Source organism: Erythrolamprus reginae, chromosome 5 (assembly GCF_031021105.1).
Source record: "Erythrolamprus reginae isolate rEryReg1 chromosome 5, rEryReg1.hap1, whole genome shotgun sequence".
Classification (NCBI taxonomy): Eukaryota; Metazoa; Chordata; class Lepidosauria; order Squamata; family Dipsadidae; genus Erythrolamprus; species Erythrolamprus reginae.
This window is the reverse complement of record NC_091954.1, coordinates 84,773,891-84,790,164: the sequence shown is the minus strand read 5'-3', so window position 1 is coordinate 84,790,164 and position 16,274 is coordinate 84,773,891. Positions and strand designations below refer to the sequence as shown.

Below are 16,274 nucleotides of genomic sequence, written 5' to 3'. Positions count from 1 at the left end.
TGGGACAGAGTCAGATGAAGCGTTTTCACACTTATTCATCCTTCTTTCATTTGTCCTCTACCCAGCTGGCAGAGGAGCAGGTCATCCATGCCAGAACTGTCAAATGACCATTTGTGCAAGGCTTTTGAAACTAGGTGCAGGGTTGTCCCGCTGTTGCAGCAACTATACGAAAGAAAAAGGCCGACCTAAACACCTCACAGTGGAGTTTATGGGAAAGGTTCTACTAGAAAGGAATATACGTAGCTCAGGATGCAGCTGTGGGTCCTTGGTTTTCTCCGAGTTTGGTGGTTTGCCTGCAGAGATTTCAATACTCAACTAACCGAGCCGTGTCACATCAACACTGTCTTCTACCTCATTGCATCCCAGTGGCTGCTCAGGTCCCACAGAGTTGGCCTTCTCCAGGTTCCATCAACCAACTATTTGGCAGGGCCTAGGGGAAGAGCCTTCTCTGTGGTGGCCCCGGCCTTTTGGAATCAACTCCCCCCAGAGATTCGTACTGCCACCACCCTCTCAGTCTCTCATAAGGCCTTAAGAACGCACCTCTGCCGGCAGAGGCCAGTCAAATTTTTAACATCTACCCTGGCATACGCCTGAATGATAGGATGAATGTGGATGGTTTTTTTTAAATATATTGGGGTTTTAGAATTTAAATTATATGTTTTAGTATTGAAGTTTTTTAGAGTATTTTACTATTAAATTTGTTACATGTTTTGCATTTACTTGTGAGCATCCTGAGTCTCAGAAGAGCAGTATAAAAATCTAACGAACAAACAAATAATAATAATAATTATAATAATAATATATTTATTATTATTAATAATATATTATTATTAATTATTATTATTTGCATTTATATGCCACTCAACTCCAAAATGGACTCTAAGTAGCTAACAATGGTTATAAATACAATACAAGTAAAAAAGCAGTAAAAACATCAATAAAATCGCATATATCATTAAACAAAAAACCATGTGTATTAACAATCAATCTTAATTCCAGGCCTGCCTGAAAAGCCAGGTTTTGACGGCTTTCTGAAAAACGAGTAGAGAGGAGATAATGCGAATCTCTGGGGGGCAGTTGATTCCATAGGGTCGGAGCCGCCACAGAAGGCTCTTCCCTGAGGTCCTGACATTGTTTGGAAGACGAGACCTGGCCTTACTGGCCTCTGTGGGCCCTTACTGGCCACAGTGAGGTATGGGGGAGGAGGCGGTCCCATAAATAGTCTGGCTCTGAGCCATTTAGGGCTTTAACGGTAATAACCAACACCTTGAATTGTGTTCAAATAAACAATAAATCAAGACAAATGACCAATAATATTAATAATATTAATAATATTAATAATATTAATAATATTAATAATATTAATAATATTAATAATATTAATAATATTAATAATATTAATAATATTAATAATATTAATATTAATATTAATAATAATAATAATAATAATTATTATTATTATTTATTGGATTTGTATGCCGCCCCTCTCCGTAGACTCGGGGCAGCATACAAATAAACCAACACGGAGCACCAAGGATTGTTAGTTCTACAATTAGTTCCTGAATAAATGTATGTAAGGAATAAAATACTGTATACACTATACCCGGGGCCTCCAACCTTGGCAGCTGGTGTCTCCAACTTTGGCAACTTTAAGACTTGTGGACTTCAACTCCCAGAGTTCCTCAGCCAGCACAGGAACTCTAGGAGTTGAAGTCCACAAGTCTTAAAGTTGCCAAGATTGGAGACCACCGCAGTTGCACGTCAGCTTTGGAGGTGCAAGAAAATCCTTCATTTAAAAAAAAATGTGGAAAAAAAATCGCAATATAAATACAGTTGCACACATAGTTTCGTCGCGGTCCCCTTGCCGTTCAGACCGTAAAATGCCACAGGTGAGGAAGATACCGCTTTGGCCGGCCAGCTCACGCCGCTAACCTGCCCGAAGAAGCGACTTGCCAGCTTCGCGGTAGCCGCCCGGCCAGGCAGGTTCCAAGAACCCTCCAAACCCCACCCCAGAACCTTTCAGTCACCGGCCCCGAGGGGGCGCGCGAGAGCATGCGCGGGGCTTCCAAGCTTCTGCCAAAACCAGCGCCAGCCGGTGCGCGCGTATGCGCGCGCGTGTCGCCCGCCTGGAAGACCGCGCAAATGACAAGCGATGGGCTAGTTGGGGGGGGGGGGGAGAAGAAGGAGGAGATTTACACCGAGGGAACTCCTCTGGGAACAAAAGGGCAACGGCCGGGAGGGGAGAATGGAGGATATAAGCCTCAACCCAGCCTCAGCCTTGCTGGCTTCCCTCAACTCTTTCGCGCCTTTTCGAGAGAAAAGCTCCGGGCGCTGAGTGGGGGGGAAAATAAAATGCCTCTTGGAAAACGGGGGCGAGCACCCGCGGCGGTGCCGTCCCAATTCTCGGGAGGCATTCGGGAGTAAAAAAAACCCGGTCCCTTTCGGGGTGAGTTGGTGAGGTGTGTGTACTACTACTCGGCCTATCCGGGTCTCTTTCTCTCCCTCCCGCCTTCTCCTTCCAGGCCGGGCTGGTTTAGGATTGTTTCGGTGAGGAAGGATGCGAGCGCCCAGGTAGAAAGGCAAAGGAGGCGGCGGCGGCGGCGGCGGCGGCGGCGGCGGCGGCGCAGCTTTGTCTGCCGGCGGCGATAAAGGTTGGCTGCTCTGCAGAGAGGTAACTGGCGGTCACTCGCCTCTCGTCTCCGCTGGGTAAGATTTCTGCCGCTTGGTCGGAGGCTCTTTGCAAGCGCCGGATTCTTCTCCCCGGGAAGCGCCTTTTTGAGCCTGGCGCTTCCCTGGTCCGCACTCGGCTGGCGAGCTGTGCTTCTCGGGGGGGCGCTGATCCCTGGTCCAGCCTGGCTTGAAGGGTGGGCGGGGAGGCGCTCCGTGGGTTTGAATGAGGAAAGAGAAGCCCGGCTTTTGTGGACTTCGTACAATTTGTTGTTATATCGTTTACATTATTTTCGAAAAGCAGAAAGAAACACTGGGGTTGGTGAGGTAAAGTGGTGACCTGCGATTGCAAAGCTCAGCTGTGGAGCTGCTGAATATTATTAATATTTTTTAACCTCAAAATTTCATTGTGAACATACAAACGAGGCTGCGCCTGTGTCACTGTTTATAGTCTGGTGGAGGTCATGTAAAAGTGATATATAAAGGCAACAAAGAAATAAATATCCGTGTTACATAAGTGCAGTAGCAGTACTGTATCCAAAGGATAGCTTTCCCAGTCCAGCATCTTGCCAGATCTGTTGGACTACAACTCATGCCCAACGTTGGCTGGGTACAGTGAAGGGATGCAAAAATTTTAACTACCACACTGTGGGCGTGGCTTATTTTGTGGGTGTGGCTTGCCAGCCAGCTGACCAGGTGGGAGTGTCTTAAATTTAAGTTTAATTGGATTTGTATGCCGCCCCTCCCCGAGGACCCTGGTCACATGATCTTGACGATCATGTGACCAGGGGGTGGTTTAAAGGTCATGTGACTGACTTAAATGTGGCCAACTTGATGTCACTCAAGTCAAAGGATTGTGTTAGGTTTAGGGTTAGGGTGCCTGGCCTCTCCTCGCCTCAAAGAGATACAATTTTCCTATCTATTTTCTATTAGTATGTTGTGAGCCGCCCTGAGTCTTTGGAGTGCCATACAAATCTAATAAATTATTATTATTATTACGGTAATCCCTCGCTACTTCGTGGTTCATCTTTTGCGGATTTGCTACTTCACGGGTTTTCAAATATGGGCTTAAATCCATTAAAATTTTTAAATCCATTAAAAATTCATAAAATTCTTCTACTGTACTCTATTAAAAAAACTGGTAGGATATCACATGTAGTTCCAGCTGAGAAACATTATAGAATGACTGTTTAATGCAAAGGGTGGGTTTTAAAAGTCCAAATACTCATTAAATACATTAAAAAAATATTTCCTCTATTTCACGGAAATTCGTTTTTCATGGGTGGTCTTGGAACGCATCCCCTGTGAAAAACGAGGGAACATCCAAAATATACTATTTAATTCTATGTATCAATGCCATATGTGTACATAGATATTACACACAGGCACACAAAAATATACATATCTAATATATAAACTGTATGCGTATGTACACACACAAACGTACACACAGCTCTTCTAAAATTATACACATTCATCCTCATTTACTGCTATAGGAAAAACACCCAAAGCCCAGAAGGGAAAAAAAGAAAAAAATTCAGAATTTTTCTACCTGTTCTGCATACCTGACCATACCCGAGGAGCCCATCACTGGCTGAGTATGAAAGGTGTTGTAGTCCAATATATTTTGAAGACAACAGGTTGGGAAAAATGGTTAAATAGGCATACTTATTTCTATAGCAAGCCTGCCATAATCATAATATTACTACTGTTTTTATTTAAACAAGTAATAATACCAGTAGTAACAAGTACAACTCAATGTGCTTTATAATCTATTTATTTATTAAAATTAATATTAAATAAATTATGCCACCCATGTTCCTAGGTGACTCTGAGTGACTTACAGATTAAAACAAAAAAAGTTAATAAAATTAAAATAACACATAGAAACACAAACTTCAAATATTAAGAATCTATGTTTTAGAAGGTCAAATGTGTAGGTATTAAACATGACAATCTTTATCAGGATGGTTCTCCCTGAATAAATTAGTACTCCAAAATTAAAAGTTAACCAATAACTTTTAATAATGTGAAACATTGAGTGTGTGGGTTTTTAAAAAAAGTTTTGTTATTGTGCACTACTTTGTTCTAAGACACATTGCTTCATTGATGATTTTGAACCCATGTACCCAGCAACCCTGTGACGCTTTCTTAGAAATTAGAGTAATATCTGGAGAGCTTACTCGAGAAAAGCATTTAGGTTTACTTGGCAAGGGAAATGAACAAGAATTGTGCAATAAGTCCTCATAATACACAGAATTCATTAGGGCTGTACTTACTTTTTCAGTCTATTTCCAAATAACTTTATTTGCAAATGCAAAATTATTTCTTCATAATTTATTTATATTAGTTGAATTGAATTAATATTCATTTATCTCAACCTGTGTTTTTTGGCAATGTTGGACTAAGTGCCAATCCTCTTCAGTCTAAGAACCTGTAGGCCTACACACCTAAAGGATGCCAGACTGGAAAAAGTTAGACTATTCATACATACTTTTTTTTAGATAAATTAATGGGGAAGAGGTGGTATGGTGGTGTAATATAGATGTTAGCTATGTACCCATTAGAAATACGAGATATATATATAGAGAGAGAGAGAGAGAGAAGAAAGGAACGAAGGAAGGAAGGAAGGAAGGAAGCAAAGAAGCATTTCTCTGTAGCTCGAATAGAACATACAGTAACTCTTAAAAGTTGCTTAATTTTTCTATCAGAAATAGATGGATTGAAGCCTTTGGATTGCATCTGGTCCCTAGAGACCTTTCCTGTGATTCTCAGAACAGCACTGAAAAAAGCAATTCATGACCATTTTTCACACTTCTGACAATTGCAGCATCCCCCCATGGTCATGTTATTTAAATTTGCATGCTTGACAACTAACTCACATTCATGATGGTTGACGTGTCCTGGAGTCATGTGATCCCCTTTTGTGACATGACAAGCAAAGTCATTGGGGAAATCAGATTCACTTAACTTCAGCGATTCATTTGACAAATGTGGCAAGAAAAGTCATAAAATGGAACAAAACTCACTTAACAGATTTCTCACTTAGCAATATAAATTTTGGACTCAGTTGGGGTTGTAAGTTGAGGATGACCTGTCGTTCAGATTCTTGTAAAGAGCTCAAGCTTACAGAGCTTACAATAAACCTTTATACCCATTTGAACTGTCTGGCTCTCTTGCTTTTGGTCAAAAGTTGACAGTTCAATATCCCCACATCTAGTGACACAAAGGGATCTTGGTATCACCAAGAATCAAGCTGATTTTGATTCTGGGTTATACGACAAACACATCAGTATAGATTTCTTGGTAGTAGCAGGGAAGTGGTTTATGCCTGTATTCCTTGGTTCATGCCAGGGCTTTGCCTCATGAGCTCTACAGATAATGAGGAGAATCAGGGGAAGACATCTGCGACTACTGTAACGCTCTCTACATGGGGCTACCTTTGAAAAGTGTTCGGAAACTTCAGAACGTGCAGAATGCAGCTGCGAGAGCAATCATGGGCTTTCCCAAAAATGCCCATGTCACACCAACACTCCGCAGTCTGCATTGGTTGCCAATCAGTTTCTGGTAACAATTCAAAGTGTTGGTTATGACCAATAAAGCCCTTCATGGCACCGGACCAGATTATCGCAGGGACCGCCTTCTGCTGCATGAATCCCAGTGACCAGTTAGGTCCCACAGAGTGGGTCTTCCCTGGGTCCCGTCAACTAAACAATGTCGCTTGGCGGGACACAGGGGAAGAGCCTTCTCTGTGGCGGCCCCAGCCCTCTGGAACCAACTCCCCCCAGAGTTTTTAGTATTGGATTATTATTATATGCTGTCTTATTATTGCTGTTAGCCGCCCCGAGTCTCCGGAGAGGGGCGGCATAAAAATCCAAGAAAGAAAGAAAGAAAGAAAGAAAGAAAAAGAAAGAAAGAAATGGTTTAAAAAGTGGCCAAGGAATACTAGGCTATATCAGTTCAGGCAGACCAAGTTACCCTAGACCCATGATGGTGAACCTATGGCACACTTGCCACAAGTGGCACGCGGAGCCATATCCGGGGGCACACGAGGCGTTGCCCTATGTGAGCTCCAGCATGCGGATGTGCCCTGGCCAGTTGTTTTCAGCCTCCCTAGGCATTTTCACTCTCCCCAGGCTTCAGGAAAGCCTCCAGAGCCTGTGGATGGTAAAAAACAGACACAACGGGCCTATTGGACATTTGAAAATTTATGTCTGATAGGCCTGTTGGGCCGTTCTTTGTGCTCCCCAGGCTCAAGAGGCTTTCCTGAGGTCTGGGAAGGGTGAAAAATGGCCCAACGGGCCTGCCAGAAGTCTGGAGGCATCAGTGGGGCCTACGTGCATGCATGGGGGAGGCAGCATGGAGAGGGTTATGCACACGTGCATGAGGAGAGGGTGTTGCATTATGAATGTGGCCAGGCGCACATACGTTGTCGCATGCATGTGTGCCCTTTTGACATCTGAGCAAAAAAAGATTCACCATCACTGGACTAGACTGTAAAGAGGGAATTACGCTCTTTCCTTGTTGAATGTGTCCTCTTCTTATTTGCTTTGCTGCCTTCGAAATGAAATTCAATCTAGAATACCTCCAAAGCAATGTTTTTCAGACTTGGCAATTTGAAGATACGTAGGCCAACTCTCAGAAAAAGAACGTAAGAAGAGCCATGCTGAATCAGGCCAAAGCCCATCAAGTCCAGCATTCTGTGTCACACAATTGTCCATGGGGATCTTGAGCAGAAAGAGAAGGCAAAACCCTCCCTTTCCCCTGACCCCCAACAAATGGTACTCAAGGGAATCCTGCCTGCTTCAAGTAACATAGAGGCGGCACTTGGAAATCCATTTCAATAACCACCGATACACTTGGCATCCATGAATCTGTCTAATCCTGCCTTTATAGCTATTAAGGCTGACAGCTGTCACGACCTCTTCTGGAAGTGAATTCCATAAACTAACGACCCTCTGGATGAAGAAATATTTCCCTTTATTTGTCCTCACTTTCTTACCTATGAGCTTTAGGGAGTGCCCCTTCGTCCCAGTATTATGTGATAGAGAAAATAATTTTTCACTATCCACCTTTTCTATCTCATGCATGATTTTTATACATTTCGATCAAGTCACCTCTTAAACACTGTCTTTCAAGGCTGAAGAGACCAAGGCGTTGCAACCTGGTTTCAAAAGGGAGGTGCTCCATTTCCTTGATCATTCTTGTTGCCCTTTCTTGCACCTTTTCCAGTTCCATTATATCCTTCTTGAGGTGCGGTGACCGGAACTGTACACAGTACTCCAAGTGTGGCCTCATCATCGATTTTTACAGAAGCAATACTTGCTGATCTATTTTCGATTTCCTTCCTATCATGCCAAGCATGCAATTTGCTTTTTTTTTTTACTGCTGTTGTACACTGGGTTGACATCTTCATTAAGCTGTCCACCAAAACCCCAAGATCCCTTTCTTGGGTTGTCTCAGAAAGTTTGGTCCCCATCACTTGGTAGGTATAATTGGAGTTCTTTGCCCTGATATGCATAACTTTGCACTTGTTTAGGTTAAAATGCATTTCCTACTTGCTCAATTTCCACAAATCTTTCTGGAGCTCCTAACAATCAGTTTCACTTTTTACTACCCGGAACAATTTAGTGTCATCAGCAAACTTTACTACCTCACTATTTACTTCTACATCCAGATCATTAATGAATAAATTAAAAAGTAAAGGTCCCAAAACTGAACCTCGGGGTACACCACTTCATACTTCTTCGGAAAAAGAATTCTTGGAGTTAAAGTCCACACATCTTCAGGTTGCTATGTTTGAAAATCTTTGCTCTAAACTAAAGGATGTATTAGTTTTGTTGCCATCGTTAAATAGTTGCCTGAATTTATTTATTTATTAAACACGTTTATAAGGATGCTCAACTTATAAACATGACTCCAGGCAGCTTACAACACTTGCAAATACAGTACTTTTGTTTGCTTCTCTATTGCTTTAGATATATTTGAGTAGGAAGGTTATAGGCAGGATACAAAAGTGCAAAATTACTTCCTTAATGTTAAACAAGGTCCCTGTGAATGTTTACAGGTAGTCTTTACTTAACTACTAGTTGCTTAGCAATTGAAGTTATGATGCACCTTCCCAAAAGCTAGTTCTGGAGTTTCAGCAGCTGCATCCACCCCCATAAATCATATGACTTTATTTTGGGTGCTTGGCAACCAGCTCACCCTTCTGGCCAATTGCAGTGTTCCACAATCATATGACTACAATTTATGACACTTTTTTTGCCAGTTTCTGGATTTTCAGTTACTTTCCAAGAAAGAAAAACTACTCACAGAAATGCTTTGATCTGCTTAATTACTATTGTATTTGCTTAATGATCACAAAAGAAGCTGTAAAATCAAATTCAGTCACATGGGTACCTCAACTACTCTCATTACTTACAGAGGACATGTGGGACTCCATTAGTTGAGAATCATCTGTATTAAGTTAATCTGGTGCTAAATCTCCAAGATTCCTTCAGACCACTTCTTCTAGACCAACTATCTTTCAGTTCTTCCCTTTCCTATAGAATATTGATAGGGGGAATTGCCCTGCATGTCTGTGTTCTGATTGACAGTTCTGTTGCCCAGTTGTCTCAAATGACCAGCAGCAAGAGGGCCAAAGGCAACTGCACATGGGAGAGGGAGATATTGTTTCTACAAATCCCAGCGACCGATAAGGTCCCACAGAGTTGGCCTTCTCCGGGTCCCGTCGACTAAACAATGTCGTTTGGTGGGCCCCAGGGGAAGAACCTTCTCTGTGGTGGCCCAGGCCCTCTGGAACCAACTCCCCCTGGAGATTAGAACTGCCCCCACCCTCCCTGTCTTTCGTAAACTACTCAAGACTCATTTATGCCGCCAGGCATGGGGGAGTTGAGATAGCTCTTCCCCCTAGGCCATTACAAGTTATGCATGGTATGTTTGTGTGTATGTTTGGTTTTATAATAGGGGTTTTTAGTTGTTTTTTTATTATTGGATTGTACATGTTGTGTTTATTATTGTTGTTAGCCGCCCCGAGTCTGCGGAGAGGGGCGGCATACAAATCCAATAATTATTATTATTATAAATTATTATTATTAAGAAGCACTTTACAGATTATATTACACATTACTAGAGCTGGACGGGACCTTGTAGGTCATCTAGTACAACCTCCCCCTCAAGCTGGAGCCCCTACACCACTTCATACAGATGGCAGTCCAATTTCTTATTGAAGGTCTCAAGTTTTGGAGTTCCCACAGCCTCCGTAGGCAAGCTGCTCCACTGGTTGACCGCTCTCACCATCAGAAAGTTTCTCCTTATTTCCAGGTTGAATCTCTCCTTGGTCAGTTTTCATCCATTGTCCCTTGTCTGGCCTTCTAGTGCCTTGGAAAACAGTCTGACCCCCTCTCCTCTCTGGTAGCCCCTCAAGTATTGGAGAACGTATCATGTCTCCCCTGGGCCATCTCGTCACTAGACTATCTATGCCCAGATATATGTTATAGTTTCCAGTCCCCTAATCATGCCGGTGGCTCTACTCTGCACTTTCTCTAGTTTCAATATCTTTTATATCAGTAATGTAGGTGTGGTCACACTAAGGCTTTATAGAGTGGTATTAATATTTCCCTAGTCCTAGATTGTATCCCTCTATTAATGCAGTTTAGGATTGCATTGGCTTTTTTTGGCTGCCTGTTGGCTCATGTTTAGCTGGTTGTCTACTAGGACTCCAAAGATCCCTCTCATAGTCACTGCTATTGAGTGTGGTTTCACCCAATTCATATATATATGAGGGTTACCCAGAAAGCAATGCACCACATTTTTCTTCAACAATTTTTTATTGAACACAATTCTCTCTCAACCCAACAAACAAGTTAAATAAACAGGGAAAAATTGTTAAAATGTGATCAACAAATGTAATGAAATAGTAAATAATATAAATGTAGGATAGAGAAGTATGGATATATGTGTGTTCGTATATAAAAGTTAGAAGAAGTAATATTCAGAGCAAGTTATACCAATGGGAAAAAACCCCTGCAAAGACTTAGGGCTTGGAAAACATTCTTTGTAGAGAGTAACAAAGATACAACCTGCACGGTAAGAACTGGGAAGATTGTTAGCACCTAGTTAGGTCTGGGGAAAAAAGCTTTGAAAAAAGCTACATTCAGAGTATAAACTGCACCTGATTTTTAAGCCTCTTTTAGGGAGGAAAAGGGTGCATCTTATACTGCAAAAATACGGTAAATCATGTAAATACATCTCATCTTTTAGCAATTCTTTTCTTGGTTTGGTAATTTCTTCTACTGAAATGGGAATGTATGATGCTCGAAATAATATTTTAATTTTCATGAAAATTCACCAAGGTAATAATTCTTCCTTCATATGTTTATTTTGCAATTCGATCCTTATCTTTAAGCTGCCCAGAGTCACGTTATAGGGAAGATGAGTGGCATAAAAATGTATTAAATAAATATATTATTATTATTCGTACGGTCTATATATTTATTTATTTTGCATAGGTCACTCATTTTTGTATTCAAGAAACTATTTTTCTTTTTTTACTTTCTGTTGTTTATTATTAAATGTCCATTTCTACAGCATTCAATTAATGTTAATGTTTCTCTTGACAATGCCAACTCCTATTCCCAAAGTCAGAAGACTTTTTTTACATAGTGACAGTTTTGCTTCTTCTAACAATTGTTACATTCCTTGTAAACAAATTACATGCTGGCATTTCCCTTTCGAATAGGATTTGCACCTCTTAACATTTTTCTGTCCAATTTCCTGTCTTTAGAAAGCATTCTAGCAAAGGTTACATATCATTCACTTGCTCATCTATTTCAAAATTTTTGCATAACTTGCAGTTTTCACTTTGAGTTTTCTGTTAAACAAAAACCCTTCTGTCCCTGATACATTAATTTTCTGATCCATACTCCTTGTTACAGTGTATAGTGTGTCTAACATTCATTGCAAATCATTTAGGTTCTCAGCCAATAAATTATCATCTCAATACACAAAAACGCACTCTTTTACATCCTCGATCAATATATCCTTACAAATGCAGTTTTCACATATTTATGAAACAAGTGGCATAGATATCTCAAAATGAATCATATATTTTCATTCCCATTTTTTCAGAAATGAAAATCTGGTTAAAAGTTGCTAAACTGTGTAGCAATCTGGAAAGAAATGCATTAACAACAGCTAAAGCTAAAGCTAAAAACATTACAAAGTCAGTATATAGTACCTAACCAAAACTATAAAATTAATACTTGTAGAAAATCTTATATTTGTAATCTAACACATTTTACTAATAAGATTTAAATCAGATAGCCCTGTCATCTAATTTTACTGCCATTTTCACCATATACTCCCAATTACTTCTGCCAATCATTTTGGATTATTAAATCACAAAGAAGCTAAATATGTGAGTAAGGTATGTTGATGACACGTAACATATTTTGCATTCATGGAGAATAAGATTTTTTAAATAAATGCAAATAATATTTGCAATAATAAAAAAACAAAACAAAAATGTGCTGTCTCCCCGGATGTTCTCATACAAAGCATAATAATAATTAACAATTGGTCAGCCAAGCCACATTGATAAACACTGTGCCTCAACTACCAATCAATTTTTTTCCAGAAGGAAAAAGAATAAGGAGCATGAAGCTCAGTTACAACATGTACTAACATGAAAGATAAGACATGGGAAAGTAAGAATACAAAAGAAGTCTTAAAAATATAACTACTCATCAAGGACGATTAAATAGAGAATGAAAACATAAAACACAAAAAACAGCAAACAAAGATTCATTGCAACAATTAATACACTATATAGTGGAATATATAATGTTGTTTGATGACAAATGGTTTGCTGTCAAAATTATGCATTATATATGTTTACAGTTGTGTTATGCATAGAAATGATTTTATGTAACTGAAAAAGGCCAATATGCATATTCTTTCCTTTCCTTGATTTTACCCTAAAATATTCTGTCTCCTATTAAGAATCTTTGATTAGCAATATAACCCCACTATTTCTTTCAATATTTCAGCACAATCAAATCAATAAAGTTTTTAGATTTATAATTTGTTCGTGTGGTATAGATTTACACTTAAAATATATGTTCAAAGGAGACCTATTTCTAAGCAGATACACACATACAGTTAAAACGTTGATTCATTTTTGTGACTCAAAGCAATCTAATCATATTTTGTTTGTACACATTTTGGCTTCATCTATCTATTTATGTCACCTAGTAGCATTATTGTCACTCATTCACCCCCAGATCCCATTCATTCTGAAAAATGTGGAAATTTTCCCCAAACTCATATCTGTTTTTTCTATTGTAGCCATTCATTGGGATGTGACTTGCAACTATCATCAACCTGAATATTTCTAGTTTCTTATGCAATCTTGATGAAATCAGTTCTGGTATATATTTGTTCTTTTTATTAATAATTAAATGTATATCTTTAGCTTCCTAATTATTCATCAACTCAAACTCCAGACCAGACTATCTTCTTGCAGAAAAAGTGTGTCTGTGTGTTGTATATATCACAGTCTTCAGCAGTTCAGTCTGCACTTGATGACCTCTGCCACTTGTCATGGTTGGTAGAGATTGGGGGAGGCTGAGAAGGAAGACAGAGTAGGCATAAACTATCAAATAACAAGAGTTGATTGATAGTTTATCTTAAATATATAAATGTAATTTTATGGGGAAATAATTTGGGAAGTACTGTTTCAAATCATTCAAAGAGAATTTGATTTAGTTAACTCACTGCAAATGAAAGTGGGAAATTTCACCTAGTTTCTAAGATTTTGTACTTTCCCCAGAACACTATTAAATATCATAGTGAAATTTGAAATCTTTCTGAAATCTGAGTAGTTCTAGCTCCCTTGATCTTGTGTGGGACAATAATAGCTATGGTCAACTGAGGCCTACTGGACCTACTATCACATGTGGTGGACCTGCCCTGTGATACCAAAAACTATGGTATAAAATAAAAATTTGGTTAGAAGAAAAAACTAAGCAAAAAATCAGAAAGAAACCAGAAACATTTCTTCTTGGGATACTAGACCGAAATATAGAAAAGCAATATCATTATATAATATTACTCATACTCAAAGCTATAAGAATCATTCTGGCACAATACTGAAACGAGGGGTACCAACCGAAAATATTACAATTAAAAAGATTTTGGATTGTGCAGAACTAGATAAATTGACTATCAAATTAAAGAAAAAGAAGATTTGGAATATTATAAAATATAGAAATTGCTGTGGGAGTGGCTCGACAGAAGAAAATAAAACAATATATTAAACATTAGGATATTAGTATTAAGATTGTAAGGACAAATGAATATAATACTACATCATAGCAATACTTAGAAATATATATACTAATCAGAGGTGTTATAATTAAGTTCCTCAGAGATATATAAATTACAATGACAGTAGAAACAGATAAAATAGTAAATAAGCGTAAAATAATAGCCAATGTATGTACAGTGTTCCCTCGCTTTTCGCGGGGGATCCGTTCCGAGACCGCCCGCGAAAGTTGAATTTCCGCGAAGTAGAGATGCGGAAGTAAATACACTATTTTTGGCTATGAAAAGTATCACAAGCCTTCCCTTAACACTTTAAACCCCTAAATTGCAATTTTCCATTCCCTTAGCAACCATTCAGATTATTACTCACCATGTTTATTTATTAAAGTTTATTTTAAAAAATATTTATTAAAGGCAGACGAAAGTTTGGCGATGACATATGACGTCATCGGGTGGGAAAAACCGTGGTATAGGGAAAAAACCCGCAAAGTATTTTTTAATTAATATTTTTGAAAAACCGTGGTATAGACTTTCTGCGAAGTTCGAACCCGCGGAAATCAAGGGAACACTGTACTGCAAAATAACCTTAAAGGTATAAATGTATGTATAAATGTTTTTGGCTTTGGTTCATTTGGTATAATGTCTTATTTGTTTGTATTTTCTTTTTTGTAATTTTTAAAGTTTATATACTAATAAAAATTATTTTTTTAAAAATAAATGGTCAGCTGAAGATTTTATATTACAATTTTAATTATATAGAGATGATGCAGTACAGTAGCATTACATATTAGTACTGATAGTAACAATTATTATAATGTATTTTAGATGCTACAGGCACATCAATACTAAGTTAATATAGGATCTCTACTATAGAGATTATCTTGCAAGCTAATATACTATTGCCTCCTGCAAACTAGAATTATATGTAATGTATTGACAATTACAAAGGATATCTGTTTACAGGTAGTTCTCAACTTATGATCACAATTGAGCCTTACATTTATGTTGCTAAGTGAGGAATTTATTAAGTGAGTTTTGCCCCGTTTTATGACTTTTCTTGCCACATTTCTTACCTGAATCACTGCAGTTATTAAATTAGTTACACAATTGTTAAGTGAATCTGGCTCCCCATTGATTTTGCTTGTCAGAAGGTTGCAAAAGCTGACCGCATGTCCTGGGACTGCAAGGGTCATTAATATGAGTCAGTTGCCAATGCCTGAACTTCGATCACATAACCATTGAGACGCTGCAACCGTCATAAGTGTGAAAAATGATCATAAGTCACTTTTTCAGTGCAACTTGAACAGTCACTAAGTGTATTGTTATATTTGTGGTGTAAAATGTAGTCTTGATCCTTAAGTGGCAGAAGATGTATTTTATCTTCACAACAAAATTGCTCTACCTGAACAAAAATAATAATAATAATAATAATTATTATTATTATTTATTCGATTTGTATGCCGCCCCTCTCCGAAGACTCGGGGCGGCTCACAACATGTAACATGTTGTGAGGTAGTTAGTACATGGGGTTGTACATGGGGTTTTTAAAGCTTTAATATTTTAATTGAGTGGATTATTCATGATTTGTACTATTTGTTGTGAGCCGCCCCGAGTCTTCGGAGAGGGGCGGCATACAAATCCAAATAATAAATAATAAATAAATAAATAACAACAAATCATAAATAATCCAACAATTTTAAAAAAGTTTAAAGATTTAAAAGACCCCATATACTAACAGACATACACACACGCATACCATATATAAATTAAACATGCCCAGGGGGAGATGTTTCAATTCCCCCATGCCTGACGACAAAGGTGGGTTTTAAGGAGTTTACGGAAGGCAGGAAGAGTAGGGGCAATCCTAATCTCCGGGGGGAGTTGGTTCCAGAGGGCCAGTGCCGCCACAGAGAAGGCTCTTCCCCTGGGGCCCGCCAACCGACATTGTTTAGTTGACGGGACCCGGAGAAGGCCCACTCTGTGGGACCTAATCGGTCGCTGGGATTCGTGCGGCAGTAGGCGGTCTCGGAGATATTCTGGTCCAGTGCCATGAAGGGCTTTAAAGGTCATAACCAACACTTTGAATTGTGACCGGAAATTGATCGGCAGCCAATGCAGACTGCGGAGTGATGGAGAAACATGGGCATACCTAGGTAAGCCCATGACTGCTCTCGCAGCTGCATTCTGCACGATCTGAAGTTTCCGAACACTTTTCAAGGGTAGCCCCATGTAGAGAGCATTACAGTAGTCAAACCTTGAGGTGATGAGGGCATGAGTGA

General features: G+C 39.3%; 1 protein-coding gene across 2 annotated transcripts in view; it reads left to right on the top strand.

Annotated features, from left to right (window-relative positions):
• The first annotated feature begins 2,245 nt into the window (after nucleotides 1–2,245).
• The window catches only part of SLC16A14 (solute carrier family 16 member 14), a 32,979-nt gene continuing 18,950 nt past the window's right edge, over nucleotides 2,246–16,274 (top strand). For both annotated transcript variants that reach the window (XM_070753342.1, XM_070753340.1), the window contains exon 1: nucleotides 2,246–2,446. The gene's annotated coding sequence lies outside the window, so the exon portion shown is untranslated. The remainder of the gene's footprint in view (nucleotides 2,447–16,274) is intronic.